The 11,952-nt window shown below is 43.5% G+C and overlaps 1 pseudogene; it reads right to left on the reverse strand.

Moving 5' to 3' along the window:
• Positions 1 to 3,299: 3,299 nt before the first annotated feature.
• Positions 3,300 to 3,418, reverse strand: LOC133373585 (5S ribosomal RNA; annotated as a pseudogene).
• Between the last annotated feature and the right edge of the window lie 8,534 nt (positions 3,419 to 11,952).

Genomic DNA, 11,952 nt, shown 5'->3' on the forward strand with positions numbered 1-11,952 from the left:
GTAAACCAAAAGTATTTATTGAATAACAAAGATAACAAGATTTCTTTAAAAGGCACTTAAGCATATGGTTACATCTATTCCTGAGGTACTGGTCTTAGTATTAATCCGAACTCCACCCTCTCCTCTCAAAACCCACCAAAACAACCCTCTCAAGTCCACCAACGTCCACACACGTCCACACCACATCCACCCAGATTTACCTGACATTCTTCCTTTTATACTGTCAGCCATTTTAAACATTCAGCCAATCATCCAGCATTCTATTGCCCATTCACTCCCCCTTCCTCATTCATTCTACTTACCATGTATCTCCTATACAACCAGCACTTACCCTGTTTACACTAATATAGGAACATCACAGGCACCTATGGACACAGTTGTGCCCTTGAGGTTTTCCCCTGGCACCTGTGAAGACTTTGAGGCTCCCCACTCACTGTCCTAATGGTCATGGGATGGCAAGCGTAGTTACCTTTTCCTCCCTTGAAAAGTACATAGACCTGAAGGAGGAAGTTGGAAGAGTGATGATCTTTCCCACTTCCTTTTTCAGCTCTATGTGCTTTCAACGCTCAAATTAATTCTACTGGATATGACTTTTACATAGATCTCTTGGAAAAACTAAGTTTGTGCTCAGCGGCGTCACTAGCAGGAGTGGGGGGGGGTGCGGACCTCCGGCGCGTGCCCTCCCAGGGGCATGGACAAGGTGGCTGGGCCTGCGTGTGCGCGCACGCGTGCACCCACACGCCCGCGCACTCAAGGCCAGCCACCCCCGTCCATGCCCCTGGGAGGGCGCGCCCCTAAGGGGCACCCAGCCAGAGAAGGCCTGGGAACGCCAGCGTGCCTCCCTCGCCCCGCTGACGCTGCTCCCAATCTCGCCCGCCCGCCTCCGAGGAGAGTGCAGCCTTGCCGGGCAACGGCGGGGGACAGGGCGGCTCTGGGTGTCACCCCCCTCAGGGTGTCACCCAGGTGCGGTCTGCACCCTCCGCACCCCGGTTGTGACACCCCTGTTTGTGCTTGTACATTTTCTTTCATTGTTTCTTGGGGGTGGGAGGGTTTGGTGGATGTGTCTATTATTATTATTATTATTATTATTAGAATTAGAATTATTAGAATTAGAATCAGAATTAGAATTTATTACCCAGCCTTCACCCAAAGGTTCCAGGGCGGGTTACAACAATTTTAAAACACATAATTAATAACAGTTAAAAACAACCCAAACAACATAACAGAAAATAGGGTGGGTCCTAAAAATAATAACATTTTTAAAAAAACACCCCCATACACTATGATGGTGCCATATGGAACCAGTAAATAAATATTATCTAGGTAGATCAAGAAGTTGCAGCCCTACTTTTTTTTTTAAGTGTATCATCAATGTGACAAAACACAACAGGGTCTCCTACCAACTCTCAGCACCCTTAATAAACGATAGTTCCCAGAATTCTTTGGGGGAAGCCATATCTGTTGAAAGTGGTATGATACTGATTTAAATGCATAACACAAATGGAGTCTGATTTGAAAAGGTCTTCTCCTGGGCCCATCACGTGAATCTTTTCTTCTTGGGGCTAACAATTCCCTTCAGTCTTTCCTTAATTCCACACATTTCACAGTGTTTGTTACTCTGCTCCAAATTCCTTGATGTCTGCATCTGACAGGGCAGGCAGAGCCCCCAGACTGTGGTGGGGAGAAGAAATTTGATTCAGTTCACATTTAAGGGCGATCCTACCTTATTCACCATTTCCAAAACAATACGCACACCAAAACGCAGCCATCTTTCAAGTTTGAGTTTGCGAATTTTGCAATGCAGCTCTCCAGCCAAGTAAGGTGTACAAAAATGCATATAGAAAGGGGAAGGGTGCATGAACATGCATATACTTGTGAAAATAGCACATAAAAATTAATTATATCAGGGTATTTGCTTTGCAAAATTGAGTATACCCTCTTCCTGTGAGACTACCGTTTGTTGTAACCGTTTTTTAATTTTAAATTTTAAATGGTTGTAACTTGCCCTGGGACCTGATGGTGAAGGGCAGGTAAATAAAAAAATAAGAATATATTAGAGGGAAATGTATGATTTGTGCTAAAATGTTGATGAATTTTCACGAGGACTTTCTTTTTTTAAGTAAAATTGCAAACTGATGTGGAAATGTGGAGAACTGAAGTTCACGTTGGAAAAATGAGAAACCAAAATTGGATTTGCTCATACCTACCCCAATCTGGGCTGTTAGAGTACTGGTAAAATTAGCAGAGTTTAGCTGAGTGTCATTTGCTTGGCATTCTATGCAGCGCAAGTGTGTGTGGTTCACCTGAGAGAAAGCAAGCTTTTACGCTTTCCTAAACCGATAATCAATCGCATTAACGCAAGTGGGCTTGGATGCAGTGTCATAGACTTTCCTGCAATAGGTGGTCTATGGGTGTTCCTCTGTCATATGCCAACCCTCTTGTCTCTTTCCCACCCAATAGCACTTCGACATACCTGCGTATGTGTGGGGATTTTTTTTAAAAAAGATATATATTTCTGTGCTGTTCCCACAAAGCACACGAAAGCAAACAGCAATTATGGACCAATCACTGAAAAGGGGTGGACTGAGGGGAGTAGCCAACACCCACACATATGGCTGCTAGATCATCGGGTTTTCCCAATAATCCAACCACAAACAGGACATGCGTAGATCTCGAGGCCACCAACCGAATATGGAAAACATGGATTTTGCGGTTAGGTATGGATGGGCCCTTAGTAAAATAAGAAAATACTACTTTATGAACAGAAATGCATACTTGAAAGGAAAAGCTATAGTTCTAAGTTGGAGGCGCAATGGCCAGGCTTGGTCATTTCTCCCATGGTAGAGGAGAGGGACAAAGGGAAGATATCTGCTCTCCCTCAGCTGATCTGCGAAGAAGGAGGAAGGAAAGGCAGGAAGTGAGGTCAGCTCCCTGAGAGTATCAGTTTACAATGGAAGGAAGACAGGTAGAGGAACATAGGTAAGGATAGGCAGTCTAGCCAGCTGGAGGACTCTCTCTCTATCTTCCCTTAGGTATGTAAACAGAACCAAATAGGAGTTGCTCTTGCCACACTTCCAACATGGGCAAGGGGCTTCATCTGCACCCTAACAAGTTCTGCTGCAAGTGGAACAAACTAGCCCTACGAACAGTCTAGTCTCCAGCAATACAGAGCCAGTTGTTGTTGTTATATGCCTTCGAGTCGATTACGACCTATGGCGACCCTATGAATCTTTTGGATGTATTCATAGGGTTTTCCTGCTAAGAGGTATTCAGAGGTGGTTGACCACTGCCTTCCTCTAAGCCTACGGCACCGGGTATTCCTAGGCGGTCTCCCATCCAAGTATGAACCAGGCCTGACCCTGCTTAACTTCCGAGATCAGACGAGATTGGGCATGTTCAGGGTAGTATGGCCGTATGCAAAAGAGCCAGAGAGCCCTGGAAATTTGACTCCTGGACTTGAAGTTCCGCATCCCTGCCCCACACCAAAGGCCCAATGATAATCACCCCCCCAAAATGACACATGCAACATTTGGGCTGGAGAAATTGGGATAATCCATCTGGCTACAGAGTGTTTCTTGTTCCATAAGTGGAACAGCAGATTTGCTATTCCGCTTGCAACTGAAAGCAAACCAGTAAGGATAAGATGTGGCTAAATTGAACCACCATAGGAATCACAATGTTGGGGTGGTGCCAAAGCAGTGGAGGCTGGTCCATGAGGGTAAATGGATTGCCACCCCACCAAACCGCAGTCTCCCTTAGCCAGTCCCCCTACTTGCCTCACTTCTTACTTACAACCAATCCGGAACACTGGCTGTCCGCTTCCTCCTCCTCAGTCTCAGTACTGCCACTGTAGAAGTCAGCAAGGAGGAGGATGGGGGCAATTGGCTCCGCCTGTCATTGGCTCTGGCTCCACCTACTGTTGGGCTCCCTGCCTTCCGCCCCACCAGTCCCAATGGGCACTAGCCACCAGTGGTGTCGAGGGTCCCTTACATGCACAGTTCGTTTTTTGACCAATAGCAGCAAAGATGAACTGCAGTGAAATCTGCCACATGTGATTGTCGCACAAATAATAATGGAGTGCTTTAGCTTGCTGTTTTACCTTTTTGTGGGTTTGATTTGAGGGGGTAAACGAATCTGTGCAGCAACATTAGCCCTTAACAAAATGAAGGCTTCCTTCAATTAACGTAATACAAATATTGATACTCCGGCTAATCCCGCTCTTATGACTCTCCCTTAGAATCAAAAGATTCATCCACTTTAAGAGGTTCTTACAGGGATTTTAGCAATAATTATAATGACTCCACATTATGTTATAATTACTGCTGTTCAGAGTCAAGCGGGTTTCCTCCCTGATCCTTCGCATGCGTATCTTGAAATACAAGGGCCAAATGATTTAAGCTAGCCTAATCCGCTCTCCTTACACCCTCTAGCAACAAAAACCAACTAATGGAAGCAACATGATTAACTATTATTGCAGTTTGCGGTTCCCAAACTGTGATCTGTGGACCAGCTGTGGTTCCAGGAGCCTCATTTAGGTGGTCCATGGCATGTCTACATTAAATAGCCAGATTGATTTTTGCTTGTCTTTTTATTGCTGCCTTTATTTCTTATATCATATCTTATGGTGTTACCATTTGAATTCTATGGAATTCAAATTGTAATTAAATTAAAATGCAATATAAGAGATCAAAGCAGCAATAACAATATAAGCAAAAATCATGCAGCCCAAGAGGCTAGCATAGCGCATTGCTTTAAATACGACAGGCAAAAAACTAAATTTAAAAATGAAATTAACTTAGAAAATTAAATGAAAACTCTAGCACAGTGCATTACAATTGCGACAACAGGCTGAAAAACCATGTAATGATCCACCAAGACCACCAGTGATTTCTCATGTGGTCGGCGAGGAAAAATCGTTTGGGAGACACCGCTATAGTGAAAAGAATGTTAGGCTTCCTGTGGTAAGGTCATCCTCTTCAGTGGATAAGGAAGCTATCCTGGGTTGCATTGCACCTCCCGCTCACTCCAAGAATGCAACAGCAAGACTGCTCACTGGGGCAGGGTATCACCAACATGTCACCCTGCTGCTGCTGAATGAATTGCACTGGTTACCTATTAGCTACCAGGCTAAGTTTAAGGTGCTGATTTTGGTGTACAAAGCCCTATACAGCTTGGGACCAGGATACCTGAAAGACAGTCTTACCCCTTATATACCCAGTCAATCACTGCGCTGTGCAAGTGAGGGCCTCCTGCAGATACCATCTTATCAGGAGGTCCTTCCCATGCAACATAGGAAGCGGACCTTTAGTGTAGTGGCACCTACCCTTTAGAATTCCTTCCCCTTAAATATTAAATAGGCGCCATCTCTGTTATCTTTTTGGCGCCTACTGAAGACCTTCCTTTTGCACCAAGTCTTTTAAGTAGAAACCTTATCCCAGTTTGTGACTGTGTTGTAATTGCTTTTGAATGCATTTTAAAACTTTATTTTAATTTAAGGGGTTTTTTTGTAAATGTCTTTAAAGGTGTTTTGTTTTAACATGTTTTTAAGGATGTTTTGCTTTAATATATTTTAAAGTCCGTTCTAATGATGTTTTAGAGTGTTTTTTAGTGCTTTCGTTTGCCGCCCTGGGCTCCTACTGGGAGGAAGGATGGGATATAAATCTAATAAATAAATAAACAAATAAGAGGTGGGGCTATGCAAATTAGACCTGTCCATTACATCCTGTAGGAGAGGGGTGGGGAACCTTTTTCTCAGCCCGGGGACCGCATTCCCTACTGGGCAAGCTTCCAAGGGCTACAGGGTCAGTGGCTGGCAGGGCCAGAGGCAAAAACAGACAGAGTACCAAATGTCCATTTTACCTTTGCACAGAAGGCTTGTTTCTACACCTACTCTTGCACCTGTCTCTGTCCTCCATCCAGAGAGGCAGGAGAGACATGATCCTCCTCCCTGCTGAGTTTTACAAGGGCAACATGGAGGTGCAGGAGGCTTGGACAGCTTGTAAGTAAGAAGGGGCTGGTGGAAGGCAAAGTGAGTTTGGTGGGGCAGTGTCACCATTTGCCCTCATGGACCAGCATCCAGGCTAGATTTTTAAAAGGTCAGAATGAGCTCTTTGAATTGGGCAATAATGTGCTTCTGATCCTTGGAGAGATCTCTCTTTCTGCAGCATGTGACACATCATACTGCAGCGGCAGGTAACAAAGCCCCCAGATGAAGCCTTCCCCCCCTTCCAAAGCATCCTTGAGAGGCAATGCCACAAACAGAAAATCCTACTCTTTGTTAGAGTTTTTTGGTAGATATGTATTGCAGCGGAGTACAAAAATAACTAAGACCAGTAGTTGAAAGAATAAAGGAACTTAAGGTTTATGACTACAAAGAGGTAACATCGTTCATGCTGAAGCAGCCTGCGGCTTCCACTCAGGGAGCCTTAACTGAGAACAAAGACAGGAAGAGAGGGGAGGAAGGGGAGGAGCAAAGGCTATGAAAAGCAACAAGCCCTTTAGAGGAGGAATTGGAAGAGGGAAGAATAGATTGCCTTTCTGTCTATCCTCCCCCCCCAGGTCAGGCTACTTGTAACATGCGTTGGTATTTTACTCCCAATATTCTGAACATTTTCTGTTTTGAAATCCTGTCAAATCAGTGGCAGCTGGTAACCACTAGGGATGGAAAGACCTGTCTGTTTTGGTTCTCTCAGTTTCTCATATTTCCAATGTTAAATTCAGTTCTCTACATTTCTACAGCGATCTGCGATTAAAAAAATATCCTCATAAAAATTCTCCAACATTTTAGTGCAAATTTCTCCAAATACACTTTTGTAGGCGGTTTTGACAAAGGTACACATTTTTGCAAGCCGTTTCTCATCATTTCACACCCTTTTGCCTGTTATTTTCACTCCTGTATTCATTTTTATGCACACTTTCCCCTAATATATGCATTTTTGTAAATATTGCTTAGTTGGCGAACGGCATCCCAAAATTCTAATGAATACGATTTCTGAAGGATGGCTGTAGATCGGTTCTCATATTGTTTCGGAAATTGCAAATTTGATAAATTCTGCTTGAAATGCGAACTGAATTGAAATTCTCACCCATCCCTAGTGACCACCACAACTGGTGGGGCAGTAGGTAACCTAGCTAACAGGAGGCAGAGCCGGGAGGGGTTACTGCAGGCAGAGTCAACTTATTCAGGTTTACTTCCCAGCTCCACCTTTAAAAATACACAGTGGACACTTCAGCAGTTCCAAGATAAAAGCATCAAAAGTGAATACCTAGACATGTCACATTTCTAAGAATCATCATCAAATACCGACATGCACCTGTAATTTTTTCTGGTCTGCTTGTACCAAGAGATGCAGATGGAAAAGAGTTTCTGAATGACAAGCGGTTTAGGGCCCATGAGACTGCTGGGCTATAGCTCTGGATTGTGGGGTGCAGCAAAAACAATGGTAGGGCTGCGCCCCACCTTGCCCCAGTGACCAGCCTCCACAGCTGTCAAATGCATCTTCATTTGTTACGTTTTGCTCCCTTAGGCTGGCTCTCCTAAAGGGCTATAAAAAGTAATTGTCCGTTTGTTAGTTTACCGCCATAAGCTGAAAGTGTTAATTCATGCGCAAGAAACTAGCGTGCTCTCAAGACTCCACTCTGAATGAAGTGGTGAAGCTTGTGTAGCAGGGGATGTTCTGACGGGGAGTCGGGGGGGGAATTGCCCTCTTGCTTCCAGGCATGGTGAAGGAAGCAGTGGGTCTAATAGCAATCTTAGCTTCTTGTTTTCAGATATCCTCTGCCAGGTCTTCTAATGGCTTCACGGATAATATCACAGAAGCACTGAACTGCAATTTCGCATTCCCATCATCTTTACCAGAGGTGGATAACCTCAGGCCCAGGCACCAAATGTGGCCTTCCAGCCCTTTCTACACGGCTGTCAAAACTCTCCCCAGGCCACACCCACTCTCCCCAGGCCACACCCCTCACGGGCTCTGCTTTGGACTCCAAGTGGTTTTTGCCCAGCTGGGACATGCCCCTGTACTCTGATAATACCTCTTGCTTTTCTGGAGGGAGGATAGAGAGAAGGGGGTGTGGAAACTAGCCTACTCTGCAAAGGCAAAATTGGCGTGTGCTGTGCACGGCTCACTTTTACCTCTGGCCGCACCCACCACTGCCAATGTGGCCTTCGGAAGCTTGCCCAGAAGTGAACATGGCCCTGGGGTTGAAAAAAAGGTTCCCCACTTCTGGTATGCATATATTGTGGGTGCAGTAACTAAATACTGCAATGATCAGGGCTACCCGAGGCATTTTGGTGCTTGAGGTAAAGGGCAGGGGTGTAGTCGTAAACCCCTTACTTTTTTGGGAGCAGGGTCTCTATGTCTCCAGCATCTTGTGAGCCAGTCAGCATGAAAGGGGAATTTGTGAGCCACCGAGAAGAGCCTTCTAACATGCTTCCTTGTCTTCTCCTGTCCTTGGAGCCAATTAGATAGAAAGGGGATGAGTCAGCCATGGAGAAGACTCATCTCAGTAGCAAACACTGTGCCTTCATTCTGATGGGCTCCTAGGGACGCCTGTTGTTGTGAGAGAAGGCATCAACAAGGATCTCATTCTCAACCCAACAGCAAAAAAAGGGGGAGAGTGTGTGGTTGTGACGAACATGAGATACAAGAAGAATTACTGAGAGATTGTTCTAAAGTGTTCCTAAAGATCTGGTGGGGGCCTGGGGCTCGAACACTTATAATGCAAGCCTATACTTGTCTGCTCAGAAGCAAGTCCTATTTAGTTCAGTGGTACATAGGCTACGTACACACCATGCATTTAAAACACATTTAAAACACACGCACCCCAAAGAATCCTGGGAACTGTAGTTTACCCCTCGTAGGGCTACAATTCCCAGCATACTTAACAAACTACAGTTCCCAGGATTCTTGGAAGGGGGGATATGCTTTAAATGTGATGTGTTAAGTAGTTTTACTCTCATGTAAATGTGCCCAGGGCAGCAGCCTCAGGCTGCATTCCTAACACCCATTTTACCTGGGAGTAAGCACCATTGAATTAAATTGGATTTGATGGAGAATTTTGTATTTCTCCATTGGGATCTTTTGCTGGGGGTCCTTGAATAAAATTTTTGAAGACACAGGCTTGCAGCAAAAAGGTCGGCCTTTATTGGATGACAGGTGTACACTTGGTCAGTCTCCCTCCTAGTGAGTGGAGAACTGCAACTTGGCACTGTTTGTCTGGGGGTTTTATACATTTCAGGACAAAGACTTCAGCATCTACCAATCAGGATTTAACACATCAGAATGACATAGACACGACAGTATTACACAGGCATGTATAAATAAAATTCCCCATCAGATTTACTTCTCAGTAGACATGGTTAGGATTGCAGCTTTAAACAGTGATCCTTGGGGTAAAAACAGGCTTCTTCAAAGTATATGTAGGGGGAAGCCATGACTGTTTAAAGTGGTATAATAGTGCTTTAAATGTATAGTGCGGATGGGTTCCTAGATTCACCAAAATTTCTGTTCTAAGTTCCTGTTGTGCTTTAAAGCTTTTTTTAAAAAAACAAAACCTTTTCTTTCAGGTCAGGCCTGGCATTGTGTCGCAAGGCTTGCTGTTTGCCGGAAAGAGAAACGTTTTTCAAAAAGTAAAACAAACAAGTCTTTTGGCACCTCAAAGACACACACTTTTATTATGGCATAAGCTCTCAGGGCCTCGAAAGCCCCCAAAATCTGATGCCACAAAACAATTTGTTTGTCTTGAAGGTGCCACAATTTGCTTGCTTTCGCTCCAAGAGACTAACCCGGCTACACCTCCAGAACAACAACAACAACAATGTCGCCCTAACAAGTTCAGTGATAGCCTGTCAAGAATTCAGCGCTAAACAATCTCATTCACAAAAGGGTTTTTATTAAAAAAAAACCCAAAAACCTGCACCGGTTTGTTTTATTTCCAAATGGTATCTCCAAGGTCTGCTTTATGGTAAACAGACCTCTTTGCCCCTAAATTGCCATTCCCTCCCCCCAATTTTCTCTCCCCCCTTCTCTCCAGCATAGCAGCCGATTGCTGCGGACCGGAGGTATGTTAGGAAATTCGATTCAAGAAATGAGACAACTAAAATCAGAGGTATTCATCCTGAAAGGGGCTTTGTTCCAAGCATAATTCTTGTGTGTTTAAGGACAGAGTAATAGATTTGGAAGGATAAGTCATATATCTTAGGATTTTCTCCCCTGCCCTTTGATTAATTCCAGTCTCTTCAGATCTCTGCCTGTTTCCCACAAACCTGGAATCTCAGGATTGTTTGATTAAGTCATGGTTACCATGACAATCGAAGTGCCTCTGGCCACAGTGACCTTTGACTGCATTCAATTCACCAAAAAGGAATGGACGGGCTATAGAAAAGCCTTCATCTCCTGGTCGACTGTGGGCTTCAAAATGGCTAAACCATGCATGGACTAAACAACTTAAAAACACTTAGAAGCCTTCAGACTCAATAAACGTGGAATATGGTAGCCGTGTTCTTGCTCACTGTTGTAATGTATCAAAAGATCAAGGCATTCTGTTGACATATATATATATAGGAATGGAAGGATCTGTCAATTTAGATTCTCAGTTTCTCCCAATCTTAAATTCAGTTTTCCACATCTGTGCTGCAATTTGAGAAATTTCCCCCCCAAAAATCCTCATGAAAATTCTCCAGCATTTTAGATTGAATTTCTCCTAATAAACACATATTTACATGCACCTTTGACTAATGTACACATTATTGCAAGCAATATCCGCTAATATAACACATTTTTGTATGTTATTTTCACCCATATATTCATTTTAGGCACATTTCCCCCTAATGCATTTTTGTAAACATTCTTTGGTTGGACTACTGCTTTGCAAAATTCAGATGTGCGAATTCAAAGAACAGCTCTGTTTCATTTCTCAGATTGTTTTGAACTGAATCAAATTTATACACGCACACTGTGCCCTATTCCATGGCAATTGTGTCTCCTGCTAGGTTATATTTAATTTTAAAAAATAAACTAAAATAAAAACACCCACCAGATTTTTAAGAGAATCTATTTAAAAACAATCTCAGCACCCAATAATGGTTGAGTTTGGGGTTGGTCCTAGAGATCATGATTCTTTTTCAAAACTGCTTTTGTTGTCAGCCAATGGTGAGGCAGTGCGGAAGGGGAAGATATTAAAAGTCGAACCCTAAGAGGAAAGGAAATGCTGAGAGGGGAACCTTATTTTGAAAGTAAACCTCATGCTATTTGTAAATGAGCTTGACAGAATTACAGTTGCTACATAAGGCAACTTGGGCACACAGTATTCTGAGGGTCTCTGTGCAGGCTATAGGTGCTGCCTTCCATCCACAGAATGTTTCTTACCATTTCTACATCCAGCAGAAAATTGTGGGATTCCATCCCCTCCCAATACAACTCCAGAATATTAGTTCACTCTTAGAATATTAGGTAGTTAGAATAAAGTATACTTTATTCTGCTTTATTCTAAGATACACAATCCATTCATCTCCCAAAGATGAAGTCAGTGAAGATGGTCAGGGGTATGAAAAACAAGTTCTGTGAGGCAATGCTTAGGACGGAAGGATCTGTCCATTTCCGTTCTCAGATTCTCAGTCTTAAATTCAGTTCTCCACATTTCTGCAGAATTGTTTTTAAAAGACAAAGAAAAATCCTCAGGAGAATTCCTCAGATTTTGTTGTGCGTTTCTCCTACTAAATACATTTTTGTGTGTGCTAATGTACACATTTTTGCAAGCAATTTCTCCTAACAATGCATTTTGGTATGTTATTTTCACTAATATCTTCATTTTTATGCACTTTCCCCTATCATATGTGTTTTTGTAAATGCTGTTTGGAGGACTGCACTGCAGAATTTGGATGTGCAAATTTCAAAGGATGGCTGTGTTTCAGAGAACTGCACTTCAAAATGCAGAGACGGGCATATTTTG

Source organism: Rhineura floridana, chromosome 19 (genome assembly GCF_030035675.1).
Source record: "Rhineura floridana isolate rRhiFlo1 chromosome 19, rRhiFlo1.hap2, whole genome shotgun sequence".
NCBI classification, from domain to species: Eukaryota; Metazoa; Chordata; class Lepidosauria; order Squamata; family Rhineuridae; genus Rhineura; species Rhineura floridana.